Source organism: Acinonyx jubatus, chromosome X (genome assembly GCF_027475565.1).
Source record: "Acinonyx jubatus isolate Ajub_Pintada_27869175 chromosome X, VMU_Ajub_asm_v1.0, whole genome shotgun sequence".
In the NCBI taxonomy this organism is placed as follows: Eukaryota; Metazoa; Chordata; class Mammalia; order Carnivora; family Felidae; genus Acinonyx; species Acinonyx jubatus.
Genome location: NC_069389.1, coordinates 9792002 through 9807094, shown reverse-complemented (window position 1 = coordinate 9807094; position 15093 = coordinate 9792002). Strand labels below are relative to the sequence as shown.

Genomic DNA, 15093 nt, shown 5'->3' with positions numbered 1-15093 from the left:
CTGGATCCCGGATTTCCCATGAAAGAAATCTGTCTGAGAGTCTTACGTGAATGGTGACCAACCACCCTGGGCGCCAGGGTCTTAGAACCTCAGTGCTACAACTGGGCGAGTCCCAGGCAAACCAGGACAGGTTGGTCAGCCATCAGATGGATGGTTGTCCCCCGCAGACATCGGGTAACAACTTCAGCAGGCTTCTTTTTTGTCTAAATTCAATCTCCATGTAACAACATGCAACAATAGTGTCTAGTAGGTTTTTGCTGTTGTTGTTGTTGTTGTTATAAAGCAAGCGATTTTGTTTTCGTGCAAATATAAATTTTATTGTTTAAAACAAGGATCAGCAAATCTTGCCCAACACCTGTTTTTGACGTGTTGAAATGACTACACAGAAAAGATGATGCAACAGAAATTTTCTGTAGCCTGCCCCTCAAAGCCTAAAATATTTACTATCTGTTCCTTTACAGGAAAATTTGCTGATCTCCAGTCTAAGATATATTTACCTGTAGAAATATCATATAGCCAAACACTAGGCCCATTTTTCTGATGAAATGTGTTTCTTATAAATTGCTCCAAATTCCTTTAAAAACTCTATATTATTCTGCCAGATAATGCTTTATAAATGTAAAAAACATATAAAATGTTAAATTGTTAATATTTTTTCTAAATTCATAATTATCACTCATAGTAATTTTTCTTTCTCAATTAAATGAAACAGTAGAAATCACATAACCAGGCCCTCTCATTTTACAGGTGAGTAAACTGAGGCTGGGACGAATGAGGGGACTTGACGGAGCTCACCCATTGCTAGTCAGAGAAAGAGCCAGAATTAAGAATAGTGCCTCGATTCTAGCATTTTTTTTTAATCTTATTTTTAAGGAAGCTCTCCACTCAAGGTGGGGCTCAAACCCACCACCCCAAGGATCACACGCTCTCCCGACTGAGCCAGCCGGGCACCTGTCGCATTCTTCACATTCCACCAAGGTGCTGTTCTCATTCAGGCTGGCAATGTAAAAAATGAATCATTGCTAAGTTGTTCACGTAGCAAATACATTCTCTGGAACGATTCCCGCTCCCTACTCTCACTAGACTAAGCCGGAGAAATGTCCCTACCGTCTCTATGGGGCAACACTTGCTCAGTTCACCTGCCGATGTGGTGATCTATGGTAGTTGGTGCTTTAGCCCTGGGTTTCTGGTCAGCCTCCCCACTATGGAGGCATGTTAGAATGCCCTGACCCACATGCATGTGTGTGTGTGGGTGTGTGTGTGTGTGTGTGTGTGTGTGTGTGTGTGTATTTTGCTTTAACATCATCCTCAGTTATTTTAATTCAATGGGTCTGAGTGGAGCCTAAGAAATGAATATGCTTTTAAGGCTCCGTTGACTCTAATATGAACCACTGTGTTTTACAGAAGGTAAAACTATTTTTACAAATGGTGCCATAAGAAATATCTTCACCACAGAGCATGCTCTGATTCTGGAGGTGTCTCAGGCCTGACCGCTTTGCAAACCATAGCATAATTGTAACTGGGAAGTTTCAGGGGAACAAAACTATCTATTGTGCCAGACGATAGGATTAAGATAATTGGAAGTGGATTAAAGCGATTCCCTTTGGTCTCCATTTTATGTTCTTCTTTCTAAAGTGCATTAGAATCATCTGTAATTTTTTTTTTTCTGGCATTTAAAATCTAGGAAGAAGGCAGTTAGCTAAAGTGTATACCAATGTATACAATAATCAGTGATCAATAGTCCTTAGAGCTTTGGATCTGGAGTGGTTTGGTCAACAGGTAAGCTACTTGGATAGAAAAACCCGTATCTAAGGAAAACAACACAGTTGGCCCTTGAACAGCACAGGTTTGAACCAAGTCTACTTATACGTGGATTTTTTTTTTTCAACAAAAACAGTATACTACTCTAAATGTATTTTCTCTTCCTTATGATTTTCTGAATCACATCTTCTTTTCTCCAGCTTGCTTTATTGCTGGAATACAGTATGCCACGCGTATACAACATACGTATTAATCGACTGTTTATGTTATCAGCAAGGCTTCTGGTCAACAGTAGGCTATTAGTAAAGTTTTGGGGGAGCCCAAAGTTATACCAGAGATTTTTGACTGCGTCGGGGTCAGCGCCCCAACAGCCACATTGTTCGAGGGTCGACTGTGTATGTTTTTCTACACATCTATATCTATTTATACATGCGTATGTATATATGTGTATATGAGATTACTGATATTCTGATTCGTAAATATTGAACTGAAAAAAATTTTGATCCGGGAAAACATGATATTAAATAACACAAACCTACTACAACGGGTGATTTTAAATAAAAATTTAATTTTATACATATATATAATACGCATACACATTTGAACAATGTGTATTTTACCCCAATGTGTCATATTCTAAGAGGTTATAAATATTTCCAAGTGAGGAGGAAGGATCCTTTAATCAGATTTCATGCCATTTGGAGTATATTTAAGACTCAGCTGAGCATAAAGGAAAATTTTCACCCCTCTGTGCTCAATTTTCTAAAATTTTACACCCACTGCTTCGATGAAATCTTCCAATGATACAGCCAAAGATGAGAAATCATCATGTAGGTCCTGTTTCTTTGTCAAAAACGGTTCCATATTCTAAATTCATACAGCGAGCATGGGAACGCGAGTCCCTCAAGGTGCCCATTTGTCAGGAGCAATTAGTCTTGATAAGAATTTGTAAAGTGTATTCACAAAGAAGGCCACAGAGCAGAGCTTCTCAGCCTCAGCGCTACTGACATTTCGAACCAAAGAAGTCTTCATTTCAGCCAGAGAGAGGTTTGGATTGGGACGCGGCTCTTCCTTGTACAGGGTCTGGGAACTGCGCCTTCGGAGGGGGAAGGGCAATGTTGAGTACGGAGCAGGTGGAGGGAGGGGGCGGGCCGCGGAGACATTGGTCACCCAAGAAAAGATGTCAGCATCTGTCCATCACTGCAGCCCCGGCCCGATGATCGTTTTTTCTGCTTCCGTAAGCACCAATGAGATAATGCCACCGAGCCCTGTCCTTTGTTGCCCCTGTCAGTTCCCACCACTGCGCCACCTCTGATATGTTAATGAAGAAACCCAGGGTTTTGTGTGGCTGAAAAGGCTTGCAACAATCCCAACTTCTGGACAGCATGGGCTCAGCAGAGGCTCTGCTCTCCAGGGCCCTTCCTCACACCTTTTCTGCGAATGTGCCTGCGCTTAAGGAAGGGCAATGAACCATCTGGCTGCTAGAAGAGTGGACAGAACGTTCAACAGAAAGAACTCGCACCTTGAGAGCTGCCCGGGGGGTGCCTGACTGCCCAGTCCACTCCCGGGGTGAAGCCATAAACCAGTGGCCTGAATCTGCAAATGACCCAGTGGCACCGGTTTGCAGCGCAACTTTGACGAGAAAAATCCACGCAAGCTCTGCAAATCTGTTCTTCCTGTAAATCTGCCCCACGTGACTGCCAAGGTTTAAAAATACCTCATGTAGGCGCTCGGAATCATAAGGTCATAGAATCAGGAAATGTTAAGCGGCAGGAGAATTTTCTTTTTTCTCTCTTGGCTCACCCTGCGTCTTCAATGTTTATTCATTGGATCGAAATCAACAGGTTTAAAGGGAACCTGGCAAGGATTCTTTTGCTAGAATTGTCTCGGCTTTCCAGAATTAGTTAATGATTATTGTGGCTTTATTCAGGCCAAGCAACGCCAAAGAGTTTGTTTGGTTTTTTTTTTAATCCAAAGAAATTCACAGCCATAACTTTTTCCCCACTCCTCATTCCAAATTCTAAAAATTCCTAATACTGTTAACTTTTGCAAAGAAACAGTGCTGTTCTTTAAAACCTGGATTGCCCACCGCCCAAGGTTTATTTATCTATCAAAGATTTATCGCGGTGCCACATACTCAAATAGGCCATGAAAACTCAAAGAACAGTAAGATATAGTTTCTGACCTCGGGAAAAGCATAGCGACGTTAAAGAGATAGTATGTAATACAGTGTGGCCCGTACATGATGAAGCAGGTGTACCTGGTATTTCCAGATCACCTAAGAGGGGTAAAACCAGCTGAGAGAAGTCAAGGAAGGCTTCCTGGAGGAGGTGAGTGAACTGAGCACCAGCTGCATGCTGGACACCGTGTCAGGTGCCGAGGAAAAAGGAAGGAAGCGTAGGATACGACTGAGCGGATCCTTTGTTGTTGTTTTTGTTTTGTTTTACTATTTAAATGTTCCTCCTCTTGAGATAGTTCTGTTTACCTGATAGAAGAGATGAAATCCTCATAGGGGAAAACGAAATGTCCTCTTTCTTTTCTGTCTTCCTCTTTGTGACTACGGATGTCTCTTCTGGGCCAGCAAACAGCCCTGGCAGGCCACCAGATATGCTCATTCTGCTCAGAAAAGAAAAGGCAGATGTCCTTAGTCCAGAGACGTGCCGTCAGTTTCAGAGGTGTGGGTGGTGGACCTTCTGTGGTGTTAAATGTGTCTGTCAAGCCGCCTTCATTCATTAGCTAGTTGATTAATTATTTCGCTCTCGATGTGGGCGCCTACATCGTGCCAGCCTTTGGTGATGCAAAGAGGACTGAAGCCTTGCTCCTTGACCTTCAGGAGCTCTGCGTTAGGCACAGGAAACACACTTACGGACGATGCCTTAAGATGAAAGGTGACAAGGGTGTGCTAGGTATTCAAGTTACACAGGGCAACAGAGAACGCATCGGTTGTTTGTAGAGACGTGTCACAGAGACGTGTAAACATGAGAACTTCACCGTAAGCTCTATGGTCAAACAGTGCCGTGCAATAGAACTTCCTGCGTTGATACATGAGAATGTTCTATATCTGGATTAAGATCTTGTAGCCGCTAGCCATGCCTGACTATTGAGCAACCGAAATGTGGCTGGTATGACTGAGAAACTGAACTTTTATTTTTATTTCATTTATATGAATGTAAGCCTCAACCGAACAAGCCACATGTGACTACTGGCTAGTGACAACGATGTCGGAGTGCCTACAGCTGGACAGTTTTCCCAGCAGCAGCAGCAGGGAATGGAGGGGAGGTGGCCTGCCTCTGGGAACACATAGTGCGATTAGAGAGAGAATGATTTGTCTTCTGTTTCTTTCAGAGACAGATCTTTAGTGTCAGATAAACAATTTTGACTCTGGGCTTATGTATTCAGTATATAGACCACAAATCATTACGGGGCCAATTTAGTTTGTACGTCTATAATCAAGAGGAAAGGCATTTCAGTGTAGAGTTATGGAGTCACCACTGGCCCCACCTCTAGGCCGAGGATGGGACATTGAGCAGGTCTTTCAATCCTTAGATTTTTATTTCAGAGAGCTGAACTTCCAACCACACCCCCCAACCATACCCCCTGTGGAGTCCCCAGCGAACTGTGCCAAGACCGCGATTTTCGATGTGGGGTGGGGGCGGCGATTTGGTCCCTTGGGGGACATTTCACATTTGGTAATATCTGCCGACGTTTTTGGTTGTCTCGCTGGGAGGAGGGGATGTCACTGGCCTCTAGCGGGTAGAGCCCAGGGATGCTGCTAAACATTCTACAGCACACAGGACGATCTGGCCCCCAACTACCACCAGCACTGTGGCGGAGAAATCCTAGCCTAGCGCAGTAGTCCTCTTCTCAACCCTCAATGTCCCTTGGAATCACTTGGGAACCTTGAGAAGTATCCCAATGCCCTGGGCCTTCCCCAGACCAGCTGAACATCAAACTCGAAGGGTGGGGCCCGGCCCAGGCATCGGTGCTTTTACAAAGCTCTCTAGGTGATTCTCTGTCTCTGTCTCAAAATAAAGAAATAAAACTTAAAAAAAAAAAGGGGGGGGGGTGGGCATGCCCGGGTGGCTCAGTCAGTTAAGCATCCAGCTCTTGATTTCGGCTCAGTCATGATCTCACAGTTCGTGTGTTCAAGCCCCGCATCGGGCTCTGAGCTGGCAGCACAGAACCTGCTTGGGATTCTCTCTGTCCCTCTCTCTTTACCCCTCCCCCCACCTCAAAATAAATAAATAAACTTAAAAAAACAAAACCAAAAAACTTTCCAGGGGATTCTAACCTGTAGCCAGAATTGAGAACTCCTTCAACATCCTAAACCCCTACATATCCGCGTCCTGTAAGCATCCGTTTTGTGTCTCTCCCAGAGTCCTCTGCGTCCCAACCTTCCCCCTGCACCGCCGCCATGTTGCTTCGTTTATCACCGTTGGGGCTCCTGAAACCCGTGGGACAAAGATAGGGTTGGGTTTTGCCTATCAAGTGAGAGGGCATTCGAGGGCTTCTCTGGTAAACCACCGCAGACTGCTTCCTACCCCATCAGGGAAACCCTGAGTTAAAAATGGTTACCAGGAAAGCCAGTGGAGGGAGATAATTAGCAACTATTAGTTCTTTGGTGGCTGTATTCATAGTCCATGGGATTCCTCAGTAGCAGGAAGGGCCAGCCTTCTATCAGGTCTGTTTAGCTTAACGAACTGGAAAAGAACAACACTTGTTGTCGCATTTTCTTTTTTTCCCCGAGGTGGAAGAAGGCACACATTTCGAAGTTGCCCTTGTTAGCTTGTTGAGACGTCATTGGAAGAGATGTTTCAACAGAAGCAGAAAAATTCCGTAGTTTTCGTGAGAGATCAAAACACTTTGCCTACATCATCCTCGTTTCACTTGAAGCTAACAGCTTGGGGGCCAAAATCAGAGGCCTTTGTTCCCTGCAGCGACTCTGGGCAGCCACGAGTGAGCGAGCGAGCGGCCCAGCGGCCTGGGCCTTCAGTGGCTGCCCCCCTCCCGGGACCTTTGGAACCACAACCCTTCAGCGCACAGGGCTCTGCTGTTCATCTGTTCGATGTTATACAAACTCTGAGTGACCTAGTTACGCCTGCTTCCGTGGTGGCAGCACACAAGGCTCTCGGCACAGTGTCTTTGGGTACCACTTACCTCGGGCCAGGGTCTCCCGGCCTCTGCACGACTGACCTCTGGGACCGGACATCCTTTGGCATCAGTGGGCTATCCCTGTGCCAGTAACCAACCCCCCTCCGCCCCCCCACCAGTGATGACAACCAAAAATGTCTGCAAACATTGTCTCCGGGCGGGGTGTGGGTAGGTGTGCAAAATCGCCCCCAGTTCAGAATCTGTCACGAACTTACCAGCTTCTAATTCCAACCGGGAACTGTTGCACCGCTTTGAGGAAAAGAGACAAGAAGAGATTCTAGATTTTTTTTTTTTTTTTTAAATAGGCTTCAGGCCCAGCACAGAGCCCAATGCGAAGCTCGAACTCGGAACCCTGAGGTCAGGAGTCCAACGCTTAACTGACTGAGCCACTCTGGTGCCCCAAGGAGAGATTGGAGACCAGATAAATCCTGCACTAGTCCAGGCAGGGGCGAAGGGGTGATGGCCTAGACAGGGACTTCAGCAGTGGGAACGAGAGATGTTAAAAGGGAGGCAACAGGTCCAAAATGGAGTCACTTGTGCTAAGCCCACATCACCAAACTGAGACTTAATACCGAGCTTACTTACAGTTTCAATCTGTCCCAGGAGTGGAATCTCAAGCCAGTCAGTCTGGAACAACCTGGTCCGTACTAGTAAGGGAACTGCCTGATGGACCCCTGCGGCTCCTCAAAGGAAGGCGATTCGCCCGACACAATCCTCCCTTCCCTAGTAACTTCCTTGTCCCGCCCCTTCTACCTATAAAAGTCTCTCATATTGTATGGCTCTCTCCCGGAGTTCCATTCTATTTGCTAGAAGGGATGCTGCTTATTCGATGAGTCATCAATCAATATCACCGAACGAAGTATAAGGTCTTTAAAATTGACTCCGCTGAATTTCATTTTTTAACAGAGGGATGGGTAGATTGGAGAAATGTTCCGAGAGAGAGAGAGAGAGAGCGAGAGAGAGAGAAAGAGAGAGCCGCCAGGGCCAGCTGATGGACTGGAAAGGGAGGGGGGTGTGGAAAAGATCACCCAATATGGCTCTTAGGTGGCTGGCCCTTGGTGCCACACGTTGGCACGTAGGCTATCGGAGGACAAACTGGCGGAGCACAAGGAGGGCCCGGAGGGGGTGCGTCAAGAGTCCTGCTTTGAGCGTGTTAAGTTTGAGATCCCGCTCAACAGCCTGGCAGCCGTGGTGAGGGGGCAACTGGGTGGCAGAGTCTTCGAACTGGGGAGTGAGGAGTTGGGAGACCAGATTTGATCCGAACAGGGATGGCGGGAGACGCTATGGGGAAGCAAGTGTAGGCGGAAGAAAAATCGAGGGCTTCTTACTCTCGGCAGCTCTAATTTCAGACTCTGTTTTCAACCCCCAACAGATTGGAGGCGGCAGGTTACAAATGGGAGGAGGCCAGTGGGGCTTAGCATGGCCGGATTTCGATGCTTGGTGCTTTCGTTGTAGAAGAAGCTTCGGAATCACCCGCGATGCTCAAAACACAGAAATGGAGGATCTCAGGCTGCACGCGGATCTACTGACTCGGGATCGACATTTTAATAGGAGCCCCGGGGGTGGGGTTGGCATGCACGTGATAGTTTGAGAACTGGCACATGGCACCAGACAGAAAATGGCCCCAGAAAATCCCAGCGTCAAGCAAGGTTCAAGATGTGCAGGACTGCGGTATGCACGAAAACATAGGAGACTTAGAGTCATTACATCTTCCTTTGTATAATTCTGTGACTGTTGAAGGGTTTGTGCATACACCAGCTCAAGGCCAGCCAGGAAAGCGTTCGCTCTGTCATGTCACAATTCTACTGGAACCCTTCAGACACAGAGAGGTCCGGGCTTCCCCAACCCTCCCGCCTAGCCCAAGGTGTGGGTTCCTCTCTGGGGTCTGGCATGGCCAAGCCAGAATGTGACAAAACATCAATCCCCTCTGCGCATCAGAGGTCCCTGCAAAGGTCCTGCCAAGCCCCCTAGATGAGTGATCCCCATCCTGGGCTGTCCATTGTAATCATCGGGGGAGATGTGAATCTCGTTGCCAGGCCACACCGCAGATCGATTATCAAAATCTTTGGAAGGTGACTCTAGGGGTGAGAGGCATTTCTTTCCATTCTGTCAGTGGCGTCCTCCAGCCTAAGGCCAAATAGATAGCTTTCTTCTGCCAGTCTGCACTCAGCAGAAGTGAGGCAGCCAGACTGGAGGAGGGCAATCTATGACTATTTTATTTTTAATGTTTATTTATTTTTGAGAGAGAGAGAGAGAGAGAGACAGAGCGTGAGCGGGGGAGGAGCAGAGAGGGAGACACATAATCCGAAGCAGGTTCCAGGCTCTGAGCCGTCAGCATAGAGCCCCACGCGGGGCTCGAACTCACGAACTGCGAGATCGTGACCTGGGCCGAAGTCGGACGCTCAACCGACTGAGCCACCCAGGCGCCCCTGAATTTACACCATGATCTTGTGATTTTACATGAGACGGAGAGACCAGCTTTTTTTCCCTAAGCAGCCGAATCCCACCCCCACCGCTTTTCAAGAGGCAAGACAGTAGCCTGAGTTTCTCTTTCTAGAGGGACGTCAGACCGGAACTCACTGTCCCAGTGCAGCTGTCAGAACCCCACGTGTGTGCTTCTATTTAAACGTTGTCTGCCTACAAATGCTCGAGGGAGCAGACAATCTGGCTTCTCCTTCGCTCTTAGTCAGCTTGTGCTGGAAATAATTGTCCATGTTTTATGTGACAGGCGGAAACAGGACCTCGCAGGAAGGCGGCCTCGGACGAGACCAGGTGGGAACAACGTGGCTCTCGGCCCACATGCACAAGTACACGTCTGATCCGACGCTTGAGGGCCCGAGGGCAGAACTGCAGGGCCGGGTAGTGTATAAGCACATAGTCAGTAAACAGGGTCCTGAGCAACTGTGGTGTTCCCCTCCCTCGGTCACTGTGCTAGCCTCTTGTGATACAGCCGGCCTCGCCCGGCAAGGGTCTGCAGGACGGCTCCGCTCAAGGGCCATCACGTTCTGACTGATCTTACCTTGTGCTGCTCCGTTGTTCCGTCTTCTGAATACATCCACGGGTAGAGGTTATGCTTAGGAATCGCATGGCCTGGGTTTCATCTGGCTCCACCGTCTACTCACCTTGTCGTGAGGGCTCGGGTCCTTCCCCTGCGAAACAAGGAGTTTAAGGAAACCGTAAACTCTTTTGTGCCATGATCGGTACGTGGTACTATCGTTTTTGAGGGTTTTATTTATTTATGTTTCTGACCAGTGACAAAGAATAGACTCTCACATCCTTGACTCTCTCCTTCTTCCATCAGTGCTTTCTTGTCCTTGGGGCCTACGGAATGGTCCAGAAAATCCAGGCTGGGTTAGTCACCCAGAGGGCTGGGAGGCCGAGGCTTCTTCTTTCGTGGGGGTCGGGGTTGTGGTTGTCGTTAGGAATGTTTCACTCTTTATCACACATCACATTGTGGAAATATATTTTTAAACATGCTTCACAATGCCCCTGAGACCACAAACGCCATTTTATCCCATGGCTCCCCGGGGCTCGTCAAACCCTGGATCCTGGTCTTTCTGGCGTCCCTTCCCCGCTGTGCAATGGACGCTTCGGCTGGTATTCACATCACCACCCTTTGGGTTTGGGTTTTCTCCCGCCTACCCCGGTTGGGCGGACTGTATCCACTTGGCTCTTGCTTTGTGGCTAGAAATGGTGAGCTTCCCGTCTCCATGTCACGGGTAGGTTCTCTTTCACTGTGGTCCTCCCACCTCAGGGCCCCCCTCTACCCGTTAGGAGCTGGAGTTCAAGTTGAATCGTTTTGTTCGGTCTCCATAGCTGTGTGTTGCCCACACCTGATCGTGTAATGTTATGCCACTGATCTCTGTGCCGAACGACCTTAGGAGGAGGTAAGGGTAAGGTCCGAACTCAGGTTAACTGGAGGTTGAATTAACATCCCTACCAAACAAAAGATGCTCAATTCTCCCTGAACAGGAAAATAAGTAATCATTAACCCTAACTCAGAGTTTCAACCTTGGCGCCGACGAGACTTGGGGCTGGATAGCTCTTTGCTGTGAGGGCTGTCCTGTGCATTGTAGGATATTTAACAGCATCTCTGTGTTCACCTTTCTACGTTGGTATGCCCGGTATCTTGCTCCTGGGGAGTCCCCGTATGCCCAAGTCCTGCTGCGATACAGCTGAGAACCTGAGCTCTCAGATCTCGCACCAGGATCCTGCCTCTGATTCACAGGCAGTGGGAGCCCAGGCTGATGTCTTTCCTGCTCTTTCTGTCCAACCTCCTCCTCATCGCTGACTGGCTCCCGCACATCACCCAACCCTTGCCCCCACATTCCTGTTATTTGCTCCAATTTTTTTTTTACTGTTTTTTTTAAATTTTATTTTTGTGTGATAGAGAGAGACAGAGCGCAAGCAGGGGAAGGGCAGAGAGAGAGGGAGACACAGAATCCGAAGCAGGCTCCAGGCTCTGAGCCATCAGCACAGAGCCCGACGCGGGGCTGGAACTCACAAACCGCAAAATCATGACCCGAGCCAAAGTCGGACGCTAAACCAACTGAGCCCCCCCAGGGGCCCGTATTTGCTCTAATTTCTGATGCCATCTGTCTCAGGTCTCACACATGTTCTATGGTCCAGCTTTCTGGACATAGTTGTCCAGCTCTCTGAACTTCCCCTCGTATAGTTAAGCATGGTCTGGTCCAAACTTCTGCTCTTTCCCAGTCCAGAAGTCTAATACCTTGCTTGTCCTAGTCTAGTCCTTCCTATTGCCTGATGACCTCTTGTTCCGACTCATGAGATAGATCCCGATATGAGTTATGCCTGAATAACCAATCAAATCATAGAAAATAAATTTAACAAATGGAGGATGACTGATTTTATGTAGGTAAAATAGCAATGGCTAAATTTTTTTAATTTTCCAAGGTTTTTTTGATTGGGTTTTTAAAATTGTTGTTGTTTGTTGTTTGTTTTTTGAATTATAGTATAGAGGATCAGAATATGCCTCCTCAAAATATACCACTTCAGCATAAGATTATTATTTTTTTTCTCTCTCTCTCATACCAGGAAGAGGAGGACAATTCTTTTTTTTTTATTATTTTTTTATTTTTGAGACAGAGAGAGACAGAGCATGAATGGGGGAGGGGCAGAGAGAGAGGGAGACACAGAATCAGAAGCAGGCTCCAGGCTCTGAGCCATCAGCCCAGAGCCTGATGCGGGGCTCGAACTCACGAACCGTGAGATCGTGACCTGAGCCAAAGTCGGACGCTCAACCGACTGAGCCACCCAGGTGCCCCAAGGAGGACAATTCTTAGACTCCTAATAACCGGGACAACTCTACACTCCTTTCAGCCCAGAGATGAGAGGAATCTATATGTAACAAACTTCACTAAGTAACCATTTTCATCCATTAGTTCCCCCCATATATTTGCTTTACCATGGCGTGACACCCCGAGAAGCCCAAGACCGTTTTATTTTTGTCTTGTCACTTTGCTACAAATCTATTGCTCTCGTTAAGGTGTTATACCAGCCCGAGTCCTAACCACCACTTTGAGTTCTCACTGAATTTCTTCCACGTATATTCACTCTGCTCATGTTAATAACCTCGGTGTTTCTCTTGTTAATCTGTCTTTTCTCGGTTTCATTTCCAGGGACCCACCTGCTGAACCTGGGGGGTAAAGGTGTTTTTGTTCTTCCTTACAATAGACACAAATGAAATGTTGGCCCTGGTATGTTTAGAAGGACTTCTTAAGAGCCTATTTTGCAACTTATGGTCTCATCAAAAGCCAAGAAGGTAGAGGAGAAGAACTAAAGGACTAAATGCAATTTAGTGTCCTGGATGGGATCCTGGAATAGAGAGAAGACGTTACAGAAAAAATGCAATTCAAATAAAGTCTGGGGTTTGATTAAATTATAATGTGCCAATTTTGGTTTCTGCATTTTGACAAAAAATGCCGCAGTCATGAAAGATACTAACCATGGGGAAACTGTGTAAGGAGTTAAAAAAATAAACACGCAGAGGATATTTGGGGAATTTTTATGCTATGAAGAAACGCTTTACAAAAGCATAGGGACACGGCTTCTGTTTTGTTTTGTTTTGTTTTTAAAAGGATGCAATTCCAAGGCCACTTCTGTTTCCTCCTCTGTCCAGACACCATCTCTTAGGTCAAGATTGCGAGGTAAGCGTTTTCCATGAGAACCATATGGTTGGTCCCCACATTCTTCCTAGCTCAGAAAGGTTTGGAGCAGATGTTTCCATGCTGAGAAGCTCACACCCACCCTTGTGTGTGTTTGTTAATTTCTTTCAAATACATCACTTCCTATTGTAGCAATCGTCTCCTAATCACAAACATATGAAGTCTTGGCCTCAGCGGCCTCATGGACGTGTGCACTGTTATCAGAAAGGGTTAGCCAGACCCGAAGATAAAGAAAAATGTGAATTTGACTTCATGCCATGTTCAGTATGAGTGAATTCGCATAAGCAAGCACCCGCTGTCCTCCATTTATTCTGGATGGCCTCACACCACGGGGGCGGGTACAGATGCATTTGGCAAACTCATTATAGAGCAACTATATCATGAACCCCTCCCCTATGTGACCTCCAAATTGTCAAACGATGTGTTCAACATGATGTCTCCTAGTTGTGACATTTTTCGACAGCTAGGGAGAGACCAAGCACAATTTTTCAGCAAGGAAACCTTCCAGCAAGTAAATAATTACTGAAGGTTTTCCCTAAGGTATTTTCTAAAGTAATGTAAGTACGGTTAAGGGTGTTTGGGAGCACATCGTCTCTCCGCAGGATAATAAGGAGAATATTTAAGAATCCGTTGCAGTCTTACGCAAGCATGTGTGTGTCCCCTTCAGGAAAGACAGTCACAAAGTTTTTTATAACCTTTTTTTTTCTAATTTTTTTTAACGTTTATTTATTTTTGAGACAGAGAGAGACGGAGCATGAACAGGGGAGGAGCAGAGAGAGAGGGAGACACAGAATCCGAAACAGGCTCCAGGCTCTGAGCCGTCAGCACAGAGCGCGACGCGGGGCTCGAACTCACGGACCGTGAGATCATGACCTGAGCCGAAGTCGGACGCTTAACCGACCAAGCCATCCAGGCGCCCCAGTCACAAAGTTTTTTAGATGGAGGGTCTTATTTCCATTCGAGATCATGCCTGTTATAAAAGCATTTGTTTTTACCCATATTAGAATATTATTAAAGACACTGAAACGGATCCACAGAGCCCGTGTCTTCCTTGCAAGATGAAAGGACCAACCATCTATGGGTTAATGTAAAACATCAAGAAATAAACCCGGGTTCAGAATGAAATCACTGATGATGCAATTATTAGTGAGAGTAAATGAAATGGTAAAGAAAAAGGAGACAAATGTGCTCGTCTCTTTCCTTTATAGATCGCGTTGTTCTTATGCTGTGAAAAACACTCTAATTCTGTACCTGCTCGTCCTTGCCAGGCAGGCTAGCGTGTAGATACCATGGGGCCAGACATGGAGGGGTTCACTTCCATTTTGTAGTTCCGTGACATGTACACGCCCCGGGACCTTATGGGATATAGCCTCTGTGGCATAAGTTACAAGGCTGAGGTCTTTGATTTCCCTATAGAGTTCCAGAACCCTCTCCTTGGGGCTGGCTGTTTCAGCATTTGGCATCACAAGCCACGGAGACCAAGAGAATGGGAGCTGTCTGCATGAGTAGTTATTGGCGTTTTCAGTCCTATGGCATCAATGCTATAATCCTGAGCTTCTCGACCTCAGCAACTATGGACATTTGAGCTCAGATCCCTCTTTGCCGTGAGGGCTGTCCTGTGCGTCATAGAACATTTAACAGCATCTGTGGCCTCTGTCTACGGAGACCCAGCTGTCTCCAGACGTTGCTGAAGGCCCACCGGGAGGTCACAACAACCCACTCCCACCTCCCTGCCCCCACCTTTGAGAACCACTGCTGTCGTCAACAAGGTAGAAATAACAGACCCAGAGCAGCTAAGGGAAGAGAACATTCAACGAACGGTGTGTAGGATTTAAAGTCTTTAAAAAGCCCTTATATTACTGTCTACTTTTCAAGATTCATCCATGTTGTAGCGCGCATCAGGACCTCATTCCCTTTTACTGCCAAACCCTTTCACCGTATGACTAGACCGCCATTTGTTTCTCCATTCATCCATCGACGGACATTTGGGTCGTTT

At 46.8% G+C, this 15093-nt stretch overlaps 1 long non-coding RNA gene across 1 annotated transcript in view; it reads right to left on the bottom strand.

The window, feature by feature from the left end:
- Positions 1-2395: 2395 nt before the first annotated feature.
- The window catches only part of LOC113597709 (uncharacterized), a 212918-nt gene continuing 200220 nt past the window's right edge, over positions 2396-15093 (bottom strand). The window contains exons 3-4 of the long non-coding RNA XR_008290008.1: positions 9932-10061; positions 2396-6461 (exon numbers count right to left, since the gene is read on the bottom strand). This is a non-coding gene — a long non-coding RNA (uncharacterized LOC113597709). The remainder of the gene's footprint in view (positions 6462-9931; positions 10062-15093) is intronic.